The following is a 17,828-nucleotide window of genomic DNA, read 5'->3' on the forward strand; positions in this document are numbered from 1 at the left end:
CGCGGCCGTGTGAGTATCTTTGTTTTAGCTTTGCCATATCCCTTTTCCCCTTTTATGGTCTTTGAATTTGGAGGATTAGAGCTCTGTTCATGAACTCTAACAAAGGAGGAGGATAAAGACACCCCCCCCCCAGGATTGCACTCACACTTGCCCGTGTGAGTGTTTGCAGGATTTTCTGCATTTATTGTTTATAACCATCTGAATAGGACCTGTTATATTTTTGCAATATTTGTCCCTCAATCTTTATTTATTTCTTGCTCCGAGGGTGACATCATAATTGAACCTTGCTGAGACACTGAAGAGACGTTCATTCGTACGAAAGCAGAAGAACAACCATAGAAAGGAGAAGAAAAAAGAAGGAAGAAAAAGAAGAAAGAAGGGGAGAGGAAAGAGAACCCTTACGTGACAGTACTTATACAAGGCCGTGTAAGTGTTTATAATATTTTATTTTATACATCTCCACCCCTGCACCTATTAATCTAGGAATATTTGACTCATTCACATTGAATTTATACATCTATCACCTCTCAAACCTGTGCTCCCCCCTGTTTTCCCCTTTGTTTTTCTATATGATGAAATGGGCTGAGGACCTCAATTTAGAAATAGATAGAGATGTGGGAAGACATCTGGGAGGCAGCAGCTAAAACCTCAATCTGCACAACCATCAAGGGAAACACCTACAAAATCATTTACCAGTGGTACCTATCCCCCAGTAGGGTAAATGAACAAAGTTCAGTAATAGTGCTCTTATGACCGTGGTAGTTGTGCATATAATGATGCAATAAATTCTTGATTGGAGATTGGTAATGGCTAGGTGCAGTTATGAGAGTGAGTAGTGAGGTATATATGGGTGTGCATATGTGTCTGTGCCCAAAATAAGTGTCCTGGTGAGTGTGGGTAATGGAGATATATGAGCCCCACCCCCTCACTGCCAATGTGGACTCGGTCTGACCGCTGCCTGATGACACCGATAAAATACCCCAAAGTACAGATAAAGTACCAACTCACGTGACCGTGCCCTTGTTGCCTTCCAAGATGCGTGCTTCTGCAAGTAGGTAAGAATATGGTAGCCACGAATGCAGGTGATGCAGTGCACAGCAAAGGAACAGGATACACCGGAGCAGCAGCAGTAAAATAAAAGTCCTTTATTATAACTTCATGGTGCAGACAGGAATAGGTGCAAAAAGCCTCCTTCTCTTACGCGTTTCACGCCTTGCGGCGCTTCGTCAGAGAGTAGCCAGATTTTCCCGGCCCATCCCAACCTCTGCTGGAGCGGTTGTGGTCAGTGTGGAGACCTGGTCCACATACTGTGGATGTGCCCCGGGGTCCAGACATTCTGGAGCACGGTCCGAGGCCTGATAGAGGAGATTTCCGAGGAGGAGATCCACCTGGATCCGCTGATGTTCCTCCTGGCAAAACCTGTGGAGGTAGCCTCTGCCCCTCATAAAAAAACTGATTGCACACGTACTCACAGCAGCGCGCTGTGCGCTTAGAGCTTGCTGGAAGAAAATTAACCCCCTGACAAAACAAATGGTTCTTAGACAAGTGAATAGGTTGAAACTCATGGAGTACTTAGCGGCTCTCTTGAACCAAAAGACCGAACAGTTTAACAGGGTCTGGGACCTCTGGCCTTATGGCTGAGCCGCTCACGGATGACCGGGGGTAGATCCTTTAGCCTTGCCTCTGGGCTCCTGGGTCCGGTCCGGGTCATGTGCCGACTTGTCCCGGCCTCAGATGGTCTCCGACGGGGTGGGAGGGGCCACCCTCTCTCCCCTTCCCTGTCCCTTTGTCCTACCCCAGCCCCGCCACTCCTCCCGTCCTTCTCCTCTCCCCCGTTCTTCTCTCTTTCTTCCTTCCCTTCTTTCTCTCTCTATCCTTTGTTTCTTCCCAGAGAAAAACGATGGAATATTAGTACATTAATACAGCCTCTACCAGGGGCAGGGGCCAAGTTCTAGCCTGACGGCAAGCCCATGTGCGGTTTAGCCGGGCGAACGCCAGTCACAATTCGCTTCCATAATTGTGATTTACTTTTAAACCTTTTCTGAGATTCATATGTAACTTTTCCCCAAGAATACCCCTGATATTATGATGTACTCCTTTGGTAAAAAAAAACAATAAATTTTTTGAAACAAAAACAAAAGCTGGCACTCCACTAAATTGTGTAGTATTCTGATCCTTCCCTCTGTGGAGTGGGAACTACTCTACCATACCCCATCAGGGGCTAAGTGGGCTGAGAATTGGCCCTTTGGGCCTCAAGCCCCTTGGGTGCCAGTCCAGGGCAGAAGGAGAGGATGGAGAGGATGGAACCTATGAATAAAACACAGTTGTATTCACATCTGACTGCTGTGTATTCATGTGAAGGAGTGCTTGTGGGGGAGACATCTTGTTCCTGACAGGACCCCGCAAGCTGGAGGCGCTGCACCAGGAGAGAGAAACTGCTGAAATCCTGTACTGTTGACTCTCCTATACCACCCACGGAGCACTCAGCCTGCTGTTACCTCACAGGTATGCACCACCACACCAAAGTACTGTATATGACACTTATACGGGAAGAACAGGTCTCCCTTAGGGGGGGTTGGATAAGGGTGCTACACTTATAATCTTGCAACATATAATTACAGTATATACTTTCCGCCTTCTTCAACCAGAATGCCCCCCCCTTACACTCTTATGCACTGCAAACCTGATACTTGGGTTAAGACATTGACACGCTTCCAACTCTTCTGCACACACTACTCTGAATGGTTCTTGAGGAAATCTCACACTCTGGCAGACTTCATCCACTAGAAATGTCTCCTTCCCTGCTTCAACTGCGACTATCTACAGTATAAGGTTCAACAACAATGCTTCTCTACAATTATTAATCCCCAGAACTAACTTCTATGTTGCCTTTTCTCTTTCATTACATGTTTCAACCACTTCTACCTGTTTCTCTATTTTAACTACGCCTTAAAGACTTTTCTGACTATTTCAGCACCCTTGTCTCTACCTTGGACTCCTTCTCCCCTGACACATAATTGGAATTGTTTCTGCTTCTATTGTATTTTCCTCTCCGTCCATTGCATGCAACCTAGTCCCCATACCCTATCTACTCATCAACCTCTTACTCCCACGCTGCTCCATATACTTACACATATATTTTAACTCCTATTTCATTTTAGACAACTTCCCCTCTGCTGTTAACACAGCAATAATGACACCTATTCTTAAAAACAACAGCCCTTATCTTACGTCCCCCTCTAACTATCATCATATCTCTTGCCAGACTTTTCAAGCTTCTCGAACATCTCATCTATTCGCATTTATTCCATTTCCTCAACATTCATACTCTCTTTGACCCATTGCAATCTGGCTTTTAAATCATTTATTCTACTGAAACTGACCTCACCACAGTAGCTAATGATCTTCTCTACACATTGCCAAATTGGCTCTACTCCCTTAAACGTTTGCGTGACCTCTCTGCTGCTTTGGACACTTTTGACAACCCTCTGTTCCTGCAAAATCTTCACTTTATTGGTATCTGTAAACACTTCTACAGTATATCCATTGCTAGCTCTTCCTCTTGTCCACTCACCTTCTCTTTTTGATGTGCCTCAGGACTCTGTCCTTAGTCCACTCCTTTTCTCTCTATATACAGTACACTCTTACCTGGGGATCTCATTATTTAATTTAGTTTCAAATATTACTGCTTTGCATATGATACAACTATTTCTTCAAGCTCCTAAATTTACTCCTGAAATCCAGTCCCAAGTCATTGATTGTCTCCCTGCAATTTCCGACTGAACGGCCACTGTTGCATGAAACGTCACGTCTAAAATGAAGAGCCCATCATAATCCCCCCTAAACAATGTATCGAAAATTGGCCCACAAATTATTTGTTGTGTTTATTTTAATACTCGATTCAAGGATGAATATTCACATGTTAAAAAATCTGAATGGATATATCCATCGGCTCCTTCTTTCTCTCTCTCTCTCTCTCTCTCTCTCTCTCTCTCTCTCTCTCTCTCTCTCTCTCTCTCTCTCTCTCTCTCTCTCTCTCTCTCTCTCTCTCTCTCTCTCTCTCTCTCTCTCTCTCTCTCTCTCACAATCCAGCAAATCCCATACTTCAGGTTCTAATGAAATGGTGAAATAGTAACCGGCTGCAGCATTGAAAAGAGTTAGGTTCATGTACTGTAATTTATTTTAATCAACGTGCCAATCTTCACAAGCGCACATAAATTCCATATTTACAGGGAAATGGTCTTTGTGAATAACTTGCCCATGCATACTCTAAACTTTACTATCGCAACCTTCTTCTCTCTGGCCTTCCTGCCTCCAACTTCAAACTCTAAAATGTATCCAGAATGCTACTGCGAGAGCAATCTCTATGTTCTAGATCTGTCTCTGCCTCTCTCCTTCTGGAATCCCTCCAATGACTCCCCATTAAACTCCGCTTTGACTATAGCATTCTATTTCTGATCTATATTCTCCTACTCCATGTTATAGTGCATGTCTTATATCCAGCTATGCACCCTCTCATCCCTTTTACTCTGCTGAAGGCCGTCATCTCTTTGCTCCATTTATTTCTACAGTGCTCTCACATCTCAAACTCTTTTCACTTTTGATGCCCTAGTTATGGAATTCCCTCCATCCCCCCAATATTCACCAATTTATTATCCCTTCCTCCCCCCCTTTTCTTATCATGTCTGAAAAATCACCTCCTTATTAAGGCGCCTTGTTAATTTAACCCTGAGACTATTCCTTACGCTCCTCATGCACGGATCTGTCCCATCAAATCTGTTCTCAACTGCATTTTCTCAGATGTTATTCTTTAAGTCTACCATTTAACATTTTAGATAGTAAGTTTTGTGGGGCCGGTACGCCCTAATTCCTTTGGTTAACTTGCTGTTTAAATCACTTGTGTGATTTTGTATATTATATCAAGTTCTGTCTCCATTCTAACTCTGTAAAATTCTGTGTACCTTGGTTTTACTTTATAAATAAACATATACATAAAATCATACTTATACCTGATTCATTCATCCCATTGTCACACGCCATCATTTGCAATTCCCCAGAAACCACTTCCTAATGAGTCTTTGTGGAATTCTCTGTAATGTTCCAGCTCCACAAAGACTCCCCTCCCTATTGTGAGCATGTATAAGAGGTCAGAGACGCAACACCGGTTTAATACAGAGCGTATCCTGGGAAAGGCTGCACTGCAATGGGGGAGAGAAACCCTATCACCTACAAACTCCTCTTCCTACGAACATCCGTCTCTCAGTTCTGAACGTTTGCTACTGAGAAATATTATTTCCAGGACTTGGAGCAAAATGAAAATCTATCTGGAAATGGAATAAAAGACCTATAGTAAGTAGAGCAAAGTCTTCTCTTTCAGTGCTGGGGGGTAAGAACTCAGATACGATTGAGTAACAATGCTACATAGTGGGTTAATATTTGTTGTCTCAGTCAGATTTATAATTATAATTAATAGTAATGCTTTTCTTATTGCGTCTAGGTAAGTAGCACAGGACAAATATTACCCAGCTTGTTAGATGCAAGGAAGTTAGTATCAGCTGAATGATAGTATTTTATTGTGGGATAGTAAAAATGGAAAGTATTATCTTTTTGCACCAGAACCCCTGACTCCGGAAAAAGGAGTCCACATGTTCCTCTCCTCAGTGCTCTGTCCTTAGGAGCAGTAAGGATTCTCTGCCTAAAATGTTTGGATGATTAGTGTGACTTGATCACCCACACTGTGCATTGACATTCACCTAATTACTCTGGATTACTAGGTACACATGCTTTCCCCAATACTTATTCCACTTTAATAACTGAATTTCCTGAGGTCCAATTTCTCTTAACAATAGCAAACAATGTGTTTATTTCAGTAGATCCAGCTCAGTTTCCATCCAATTGGATTCTGGGTGCTTTTTTTTGCTTTTCACTCAAAAAAAACATTACCTACAAACATTTGTCTTTCAGTTCTGAAAGTTTGCTGCTGAGAAATATTATTTCCAGGACTTGGAGAGATATAAAACTACCTGAAAATTGAATAAAAGACCAATAGTAAGTAGAGTCTTCTCTTTCAGAGCTGGGTGGCAAGTACTCATATACGAGGGAGTAACAATGCTACATGCTGGTTAATGCTTGATATCTCAGTATGATTTATCATTATAATTAATAGTAATGCTTTTCTTTTTGCATCTATGTGGGCAGCACAGGAGAAATATTACTCCAGATTGTAATATGTAGGGAACTTAGGATCGGCTGAATAATAATAGCATGTTCTTGTATAGTGCTGCTAGTATTACGTAGCGCTTTACAGAGACATTTTGCAGACACAGTGCCTGCCTGTAAAGTTTACAATTTATGTTTTTGGTGCCTGAGGCATGGGGAGATAAAGTGACTTATCCAAGATTACAAGAAGCCGACACCAGGAATTGAACCAGGTTCAAACTCAGTGCCAGCCAGTATCTTTACTCACTGAACCACTCCTTCTACCGATGATAATGTTTTATTGTGGGATGTAATAATGGGACAGTATTATTTGTTGCCTAAGTTTTATCCAGAGATTATTCTCTTGGACATTAATTGCTTATACGGGCTTCAAAACTAGAGAAAAACATGTACAGAAAAGTGCAACAAATTTGCTGTAGGAAATATCCCATCACGTTCAGAAGTTTCCCTTCCTTTATGCTACATTTGTGCTCCAGTTTTGCAGATTGGAAAATTTGTAATGCCCCTGTGTCACAAATTGTTACACTAAAGAATAATGTAGTTGGGTAATCACTAACCTCAGCAAAAAAAATTAATAAGCTATCAAACTAATTTGTAGCAGAGAAAGTGAACATCATTGAAAAGTCCCAGTAAGAATCAATTTGAGCATAAGTAGTGTATTTGTACTCAGGTTTATAAAATGCTCCCTAATTAAATGTTTCCTTCATACCAAGACATATCATTGCTTTAGAATTAAACACCTACAAGTCTTTTTAACCATGTGCTGTATTTGTATGTTCTGTTTATTTATAAAGTTTCACACAGTATTATTAGCAGGTGATTGGGAAAATGATCCAAAATTAGGCGAGGTATAATTACAGTAAGGAAAGGATTTCCAGCCCCGATATGTGTCCTGAGAGTTACAGATGTGGTACACGGCATGTACAACAAAGGGGATCCTATCACAGCCCAAAATGCAACTTCATTATTAAATAGTACGACTGTAAAGAAAACCAGTAAATTATTCCACAGATTGGTTTATACAGTTCATTTTCCTATTGGCAGAGTTGGCAAAACAGATGTAGCCAGACTCATTGTTCCTAGAGATAACAGAACATATCCTGTTATAACTCAGAATATCCCATAGTTCCAATATGATTCAGTGAGGGGTGGGGAGCCGTGTTGTTCCTTTCTGCAATGTAGTAACAAAGGAGGGAGAGGGAGTAGGGGTATGATACATTTTATTGGACAAACAAGTAGTTGATATTTTGCGAGCTTTCAAACCTAAAAAAATATTATATACAGTGTTTGTAAGAGGGATATCTGGTTGTAGTGGATGTTAAGATTCAGTGGCAGTGACAGAGAAGAATATCTCAACGTATCCCAACATATCTCAACATATCCCAACATATCCCAACATATCCCAACATATCCCAACATATCCCAACATATCCCAACATATCCCACCAGAGGAAACAATGACGCTGGCTACATCTGCAAATCTCTCTGCAGTTATCACTTCTATTTTAAGTTTAAATTGAACCATACAATGTTTATATTGTTTTGTGGTTTGTATTAGGAACCATTAACCAAAGGGCAGATTTATCCCAAGTAACGTCAATTTATTTTATTATTTTCCTCCAATTGGATCATTGGGCAGTGGCACAATATGTGCGGCTGCATTACTTGTACTACATATCTTTAAACACATATGGGTAAGAAGGTAATAGTTGGAATGCACAAAAAAGGGTAAATTACCTCTGAAGCCTCATTTTCTTTAAGTGTTATACAGATATAACCAGATTTACCCTCCCAGAAGCCATCGGAAAAGCAATGTGTGAGAGGCAAGAGAAACCTGATTGCCATTATGTAGAGTCAGAAATTACTTTATTTTGCCACTTATGAGACATCAGTGGATGATGTTTCACTGGGGTTTTGTTTGTTTTCCTCTGGATTTAAATACTGGAAGTGCAAATATATAAGTCCTGTACAGTATCTGTCGTCTAAATATTTCATAGGTTTAACTTGATGGACATATTGTATTCTTATAACCTCATCTAGAATATGTACTGTATGTAACAAGTTTTCCGCTATTCTGTCCCTATCCCTAATCTGTTTTTTTTTTAGCAAATATATAAATAAATATATACTGTCTGTGTATATATATATGAATATATATATATATATATATATATATATATATATGTATTATACAAAGTAAAATAAAGCATAGTGTATAATATATCAAGGCTTTTATGTCTTATGTATTATACAGATGCAGCGGCCATTATTTTAACAAATCTTGGCGCCGTTTTCGTGTGCGCTGCTCTACTCCACGCGACATGAATGCAGCCAATCGCCCCAGGCACACGTGTTTATCGTGGTTGCATTGTTTGAATTCATGGATTGTGTGCAATTATATGCAATGAAATAAATGCATTGTAATGTGTACAGTACTTTGCTACTGTGTCATTTTCAGGTGTTTAAAAGCCAGAACACTAAAATGCCATTTTATGCACTCGCCTGCACTCGCGTCTTAAGGCGGTACGGTTGGAAGAAATCCCGCGCCATGACATGGGTATTCCGAGATATACACCGCGTGATTTGTTAAAATATTAGCCGCTGCATCTGTATGTCTGAATAAACTCTTTCTTCTTGCAGCACGAGAACTGATATTTAATAGGAAGATCTCCTTTTCCTCTAACATCCCACAATGCTCCGGGAGAATCTGACCACAGTTACAGAATTTCTGCTTCTGGGATTTCCAGCCGTTCACAACTTCAAGATCTTACTCTTCCTTATCTTCCTTCTGTTATACATTTGCACCTTAGCTGGAAATGTCCTGATCATTGTCTTGGTGTCAACCAGTCACCAGCTCCGTACGCCCATGTACTTCTTTCTCAGTAACCTGTCCCTGTCTGACATTTTGCTAACCACAGCTATTGTGCCTAACATGCTATACGTAATAATGGTAGAAGGGGGCGTTATCTCTCTCATTGGCTGCATCACTCAATATTTCCTATATGCTACCTCAGCAATTGCTGAATGTTTCCTCCTTACAGTGATGTCTTATGATAGATACCTGGCCATCTGCCACCCATTGCGTTACTCTGCTATTATGGACTTTAGGCTTTGCTGCAGAATGTTTTTTTGGTCTTGGCTCTTAGGTTTTATGGCAACACTAAATATGGTTATTTTGGTTTGTTCATTTCAGTTATGTAACCCCAATATCATTGACCATTTCTTCTGTGATTTAACCTCTCTCTTTGAACATTTGTGCTCAAAAAGATTAGTTGCGGAAACAGTATTATCTTTTCTAGGCATCCCTTGTGCTATTCTCCCAGTCATCTTCATCGTTGTGACTTATGTCTGTATCACGCTCACCATCCTTAGGATCTCCTCCACCACTGGGAGACAGAAAACCTTCTCCACCTGTAGCTCTCACCTGGCCGTTGTGTGCACATATTATGGGACACTGATTGCTAAATATATGGTTCCATCCAAGGGACGGTCATTGACTGTAATGAAAATCACTTCTCTTCTGTACACAGTCGTCACTCCGTTACTAAATCCCATCATCTATACTTTGAGGAACAAGGAGATCCAGGCATCTTTGTGTAAATGTATTAGTATAAGGGTACAAACACATTTTGATTAAGATGAAATAAACTACAGAAGGTCAATTCTATCAGGTTTTGTTCAAAGCGGTAAAAGTAGCATCTTTACTGAACGTATAGTAGATGCAGTAAGGATACCTCTTATAACCTGTAGTTTTGCAGTTACAGTATATTGACATTAAAGAAAATATGCATCAACAAAGGCATTTCAGCACCATTATTCTCCTCAAGCAATAGTGCTAGATTTGGACAGTGATAATATGGAGCTATGGAGCTGAAAGTATAACAAAATGTATACAAATAAATATAATTATTACATAACAGGAATAGCTTGAAAACAATCAGCAAACTTTCTTAATAAAACACAGACAGAACCCTACAACTAATTAATAAACTCATACCTCAGAAATCCAGAACATAACCCAGTGGGCCAGAGGGAGCCATGCTTTTTTCAAGGACATTATCTTAACCCTAATTGTATTCATAATACCTCTGATACTGAAATGTAACAAATCTTTTATTCTGTGAAAATTGGGATTCTATTTGTAAATAACAGTATACTAATTTGATCAAATACTGTTTATAATATTTGTAGGATTTTCATTTTCCTTCCCACCTCCTTCACTCAAAACTCACTGGGGCCCAAGTCATGGTGGTCCTGGACCTTGCCATTGCACCCCTCTATCTCCACGCAATAGCTCATTGTGGCCATAATTATGGCTTATCCACCCTTCATTTTAACAAACTCCCTCTTCTGTCAACAGTTCACTGAGCCTAGGTAATGTCTGTAGTCCTGGGCCCAGTTATCTTGTCAGAGATTCTACTCTATGGCCTAATGTTGGTCTCTGTAACAGGGGGAAGGAAATCTGTTACAAAAAGCTAAGTCTGTTGGGTATCAGCCACCAAGAGGATAATCCAATCCTGGAATAGGCATGAAAATTAACGAGTCCAACGTACAGCCCACACTGAGAGAGAGGAAGGTGTCCAAGAAGGTAGAGGGACACAGGGTATGACATATGTTATGCTATGTGTATATGACTTATTCATTCTGTGACAATATAAGGCTATGTTTTCTGTTGCTGACTTTGGCTGAATAAAAGCCTACATTTACTTTTCCAAATGCAAGTCTCCTGTCGTTAACACTGCTGCATCACCTATAGTCTCCGATCTCATTAAACCCAATGTCTCACATGCTAACCAGGCTGATAGGCATGCCAACACCCCTATACACATTGGGGGTGTTAAATTCTAACTCCACCAAATCTGGAGGGAGATTTAACCAAAGAGGGGGGCAGTTGATGATACACTCATCCAATGTACCTCAGTACAATGGCATTTGAAACAGGAGAGACTAAAGATGTAGCCAAAGTTAAATTCCCTGCTGCTAGGGAAATCCGCAGGATATTGATCAGGAGTGGAGAATTAATGCTGCTCTGTGATCGATCCAGAAATATGAACAACTAAAGCATTCGACAAAAGAGAAACGTACCCAATGCTACATCCAATATGACAAAAAATACATAGTTAAATACTTAGAAAGTGAATCCCTGCGCTTCTCCCATTGGGCTAACAATAATTGGGCAAATAAATATACATAGTGAAACCTACGTCTGTTAGACAAAGGAGATTTTGGTTACATCCTATGATCAAATAATGACAAGTCTGCTACCAACATCAAGGTAAGTCTCAATAGCAGGTCCCTGTGCTAAATGCATACAAATGTACTTTGAAATATACCCTGAAGGGGTTAATAAACTAATTGTAAGCTAATGTAACTTAGTGCAGTTAAAATGTGGTATATACCAGTGAAGATACTTACATGTATGCAAGTAAAATAAAAAGTGAATTATAGGGACCTTCTTTGGAGATTATATACCTTGAAAAAGGAGGGACTAACCTCCCATAAGCTGCACAATAAGCAGTTACAGGTGGATTCGCTAAATACATTAATCACACCCTAATAGTGGTGCCTGCCTTAAGCGTGCTGCTAGGGATTTGATTGAGCCCAACAAAAAATGTAAAACAAATAAATATATTCCCCGCGCTTCTCCGTGTAAGGAGCATGCAGCTGGTGTAAAGATTGGCCATACATATGTGAAAAAACAGAAAGTGAATCCCTGTGCTTCTCCCATTGGGCTAACAATAAAAGGGGAAATAAACATACATAGTGAAACCTAAGTCTGTAAGACAAAGGAGACTTTGGTTACATCCTTTGATCAAATAATGTCAAGCCTGCTAACCAACGTCAAGGTAAGTCTCAATAGCAGGTCCCTATGCTAAATGCATAAAAATGTACTTACCTTGACTTTGGTTAGCAAACTTGTCATTATTTGATCAAAGGATGTAACCAACCTTTGTCTCGCTTCTGTGCTCTTTGGAATGTTCTTTCCCTCACAAGCTTCTGACTGTTCATGATCTTTTGTGATAGCGCTCTGTGAATATTTTTGCTTTCTCAGAAACCTGGCTTTCTCAGTCTAACTCTGCACTAGAGGCGGTTATTTCCTATGTTGTATTTTCTCTCTCTCACGCACCTTTCCCCATTTGTATTCTCACTGTCTGTACAAACTACTCCATACTCCTTAATTTTCATTTTCCTCATTAGAGGTGCAAATTGTAAACCTCTGTCACCCCTTTCTCTGCAGATTGTGGTCTTCTATTGACCAACTATCTCTACATGAACCCCTTCAACTTTCTACCAGACTTTGAATCCTGGTATTCCTTCCTGCTTTCCTTTTACACCCCCACCCTTCTTAACTGACACATCGATGATCCCTTGTTTGATTGAGCTGCCTCAATTTGCATCTATACTTTCAGCCATTTGACTTATTCCAGTAGAAATAAGGATGACAACTGTTCAGACCTCGTTTTTACAAGGAACTACTCACTTTTTGACTTCAATGTCTCCCCCTTTCCACACTTTGACCATCAGCTCATCTCATTACCCGTCTCTCATTTCCTTTCCACTATTCCACAGCCTCCCATAATATCTTAAATTCCATTGTTGTATCTGCCCTTGAATCCACCATATTCTTCAAACTCTGCTCTTTCTCTACCTCTAATCCTGATAATTCTTTTGATACATACAATATAGTTCTATCCTTTCCTCCTACTTCAGGTGCAGAATACAAGGGGATCTCGAATCAATAAAAATTGAAATATGCAATGTAAAATATAAAGAAAAGCAGAGTGGTTAACAGTGTAGCCAGACTTACCTAACACCTCAATGATGCACAAGGGTAAAACCGAACCACAGTCAATGCACTTATTTTGGTGTAATCTACTGTACACAGGGACGTATTAGTGAAAGATGGATATAGAAACCATGTAGAACATAAATACTCACACGGCCTTGTGTGAGTGCAGGCTTCTCAAAGGTTTCTTTTCTTTTTCCCTCTGGATACTGGGGTCTCTGCTTGTCCTCTCATGAATCTCATTCATGCCAGGATCTGTTGAATACTCTCCCCCAGTAACAGTGAGATACAGAAAGAATTGAAGTAAACCACATTAAATTTATTAAGAAATACACAGTAGTACAAACTTACTTCTAAAAGCCTCACGTTGGGTGAAGCAAAGTACATGGGGCTTGTAGCATCAGGGCGCTCTCTGCTTCAACTTACATGCAGCAGTTGTTGGATTGCACAGTTGGAATGCACCCACACTCCCTCGCTACGGTCGGATCCGGGGGGGGAAAGTCTCGGCAAATTAGAGCAACACGTTTCGCTAGGCTAGCTTCCTCAGGCTCTCTCCTATACTAGTGAAAGGCGGTGTTCTAATTCGCAGAGAACCGTGCCTATGGGTCTGAAACTCAGCAACTGTTACGCTGGCCAGTCCCATAGCGCCTGTGAGGTAGCCACCTCCATGCCTAGGTGGAACAAAGGCTTTTTACTGCAGAAAAGCAGTTTCCAGCACTGAGTCAGAGCGCTTCCCCTCACCATTGTCCAGGAACATAGCTGCTCTGAACCAGTCGACACAAAACCAGGTCTTCCTGAATGCAGTCCAGCTAGGTGACTACCATCTCTGCCTACAAAAAAACAGCAGAAACACAAAATACATTTCTGTCTGCTAACTGTATGGGGAAATGCTACACTTCAACATGGGGAATACATTTTACTTTACAGGGAATAAAGTATTTAATATACATATACAGTTATTACATTCCCTGTTCCCAATTTATAAAGTTACCGTGACAATTACCAAACTGATGAGTGCCGTCAAACTGAGCAGGTCATCCGGACCAGGAGGTGAAGTCCATCGGAATTGAAAATAGGCCCTTGTAGCCAGTGGCAGGAGGCCGAGGATCTTGATGTTCCACAACAGCAGCAGAGATTCAACCACTGGAAGACAACTGTAGATATGGAAGGCAGTTGTTGATATTTTCAGTTAGGTGTTGGTGGAATCTTGAGGAGGACACTTGACTTCTTGATTCTTGAGGAGTACACTTGACTGTACGTACTACACTACTACACAGATCCAGGAGTATTGCACGGAAATCCCAACTGAAGTCAATGGGGCTTTACATAAGTAAGTTCCTGATTGGCACTATATCACCTTACAGAATAAAGGCCTTTATCCTACAAATATCACTCTTTCTGTCAGACTTCACCATTCTCCACTACTCCATCATGCCTTCTCTGCTTTTCCTGTTCACTACCATTGCACTCTTCTCAAACCTAGTTTGTTCTATCCTCCCTCTTACTCTTCTTCTGTTCATATTTCCATTTCACTCATTCTCTCCACTACTCTCCATTCACAAAATGTTTCCACTTTCTGTACTCATCCTACACACAAACCTATACAACCTGTAAAACAGCTTGCACTTACACATGTTCTTCCCATCTTCTCTCTGCCAGTTCAAACTACTCCTTATGCCTTCACTTTCCTTTTCTTCTTTACAGCTTCACACTGTCTAACGCAATGTCTAACTTTTCACGCCACTCTCTCTACAAGTTGTCGTCATCTATTAACCAAAGGTACACGATCACCCTTTCTTTCCTTTCTGACTCTTAACACAGGCGTTACTTCAATCCTCGGTTTCCCAGGCTTCTCGCTTCCTCTCTTTAATCCCTGCCTATGGTCTCAGCCAATTGAATACATCCAGTACACACAAGGACGTCTACTGTTTAGACTTTGTTTTTGCAAGAAACTGTTTACTTTCTGACTTTAATGTCTCCACTGTTCCACTCTTTGACCATTAGCTCATTTAATTTGTTGTCACTCATTTCCTTTTCACTATTCCTCCTGCCTCTCACACTACACTCATAATATCACATTCCATTGTCCTATCTGCCCTTGAAATCCAAGCTAATCTCTAACCTCTCCTCTTGCTCTACCTCTGATCCTCATGTAGCCGAGTGCCCCTGGCTATAGCCTTTCCGCTGGCCTCAAACTATAAGTCCTTATAGGAACAGGCAGTGTTGGGGTTAAACTCCTGCACAGGGCCTAGCTTGTAGTTGCAGCCTGGATAGATACATAGTTACTCTATTCAGGTGCAGGTCTCCCAGCAGTTGGAGTGCCATACTTGGGAGGGTACTAACTGGGTCACATGCCAGTGGTGTGATGCCTGTCAGTACTTGGACATGTCTTGTTATGGGGCAGGGTTACAACCCCCTCCCCAGGTATAAAAGCTGGCACTCTACTAAGTGTGGTATTCTGGTCCTTCCCTCTGGGGAGTGGGAACTACTCCACCTTACCCCATCAGTGGGTAAGGGGGCTGAGGATGGGCCCTTTGGGCCTCATGCCCCTTGGGTGCCAGTTCAGAGCAGAAGGAGAGGATGGAGAGGATGGAACCTATGAATAAAACACAGTTGTACTCACATCTAACTGCTGAGTATTCATGTGAAGGAGTGCTTGTGGGTGAGATATCTTGTTCCTAACAGGACCCCTGCAAGCTGGCTGAAGTCTTGTCCTGTTGACCTCCTATACCACCCACATTGCACTCAGGCTGCTGTTACCTCACAGGTATGCACCACCACACCAAAGTATGTGACATTTATCCAGGAATGACAGGTCTCCTTTAGGGGGTGGGGGGTTGTATAAGGGTGTTACACTTATAGTCTTATAAACTCTTGCTGAGCCTGGACGCCGAAAAAGCTTTTGGTAGGATCAGGTAGGATTTCTTAGACCAAACGATGATTACATTTGGCTTCAGGGGCCCCTTACTTGAAGGAGTGCGAGCACTGTATAAAAACCCGGTGGCCTTTGTAAAACTACCAGGCGGAGCCTCGACCCCCATAAAAATTAAGAATGGTACACGACAGGGCTGCCCTTTATCCCCTCTCCTTTTTGCATTGTCAGTAGAACCCCTCGTGGCGACAATCAGACAAGAATTGGACATAAAAGGAGTCGTCATTGGGAACACAGAGTACAAGATCCCTATTTGCGGACGATGTTATTCTATCTCTGACCTCCCCCATGGTGACTCTCTGTGCGCTTACAGCTTGCTGGAAGAAAATTAGCCCCCGACAAAACAAATGGTTCTTAGACGAGTGAATGTGTTGAAACTCATGGATTACTTAACGGTTCTCTTGAACCAAAAGACCGAACAGTTAAACAGAGTCTGGGACCTCTGGCCTTATGGCTGAGCCGCTCGCGGATAACCGGGGGTAGATCCTTTAGCCTTGCCTCCGGGCTCCTGGGTCCGGTCAGGGTTGTGTGCTGCCTTGTCCCGCCTCAGGGGGTCTCTGATGGGGTGGGAAGGGGCCACCCTCTCTCCCCTTCCCTGTCCCTCTGTCCTACCCGAGCCCCCCCCCCACCCCCACCTCACCCTGTCTCTCTCCTCTCCCCTAGGATTGAGAGAAACTGCTGAAATCCTGTACTGTTGGCTCTCCTATACCACCCACGGAGCACTCAGCCTGCTGTTACCTCACAGGTATGCACCACCACACCAAAGTACTGTATATGACACTTATACGGGAAGAACAGGTCTCCCTTAGGGGGGGTTGGATAAGGGTGGTACACTTATAATCTTGCAACATATAATTACAGTATATACTTTCCGCCTTCATAAACCAGAATGCCCCCCCCTTACACTCTTATGCACTGCAAACCTGATACTTGGGTTAAGACATTGACACACTTCCAACTCTTCTGCACACACTTCTCTGAATGGTTCTTGAGGAAATCTCACACTCTGGAAGACTTCATCCACTAGAAATGTCTCCTTCCCTGCTTCAACTGCGACTATCTACAGTATAAGGTTCAACAACAATGCTTATCTACAATTATTTATCCCCAGAAATAACTTCTACGTTGCCTTATCTCTTTCATTACATGTTTCAACCACTTCAACATGTTTCTCTAATTTAACTACGCCTTAAAGACTTTTCTGACTATTTCAGCACCCTTGTCTCTACCTTCGACTCCTTCTCCCCTGACACATAATTGGAATTGTTTCTGCTTCTATTGTATTTTCCTCTCCGTCCACTGCATGCAACCTAGTCCCCATACCCTCTCTCCTCATCAACCTCTTACTCCCACGCTGCTCCATATACTTACACATATATTTCAACTCCTATTTCATTTTAGACACCTTTCCCTCTGCTGTTAACACAGCAATAATGACACCTATTCTTAAAAACAACAGCCTTTATCTTACGTCCCCCTCGAACTATCATCATATCTCTTGCCAGACTTTTCAAGCTTCTCGAACATCTCATCTATTCGCATTTATTCAATTTCCTCAACATTCATACTCTCTTTGACCCATTGCAATCTGGCTTTTAAACCGTTTATTCTACTGAAACTGACCTCACCACAGTAGCTAATGATCTTCTCTACACATTGCCAAATCGGCTCTACGCCCTTAAATGTTTGCGTGACTTCTCTGCTGCTTTGGACACTTTTGACTACCCTCTGTTCCTGCAAAATCTTCACTTTATTGGTATCTGTAAACACTACTACAGTATATCCATTGCTAACTCTTCCTCTTGTCCACTCACCCTCTCTTTTTGATGTGCCTCAGGACTCTTACCTGGGGATCTCATTGTTTAATTTAGTTTCAAATATTACTGCTAT

This window comes from Ascaphus truei, chromosome 20 (assembly GCF_040206685.1).
Source record: "Ascaphus truei isolate aAscTru1 chromosome 20, aAscTru1.hap1, whole genome shotgun sequence".
Lineage (NCBI taxonomy): Eukaryota > Metazoa > Chordata > Amphibia > Anura > Ascaphidae > Ascaphus > Ascaphus truei.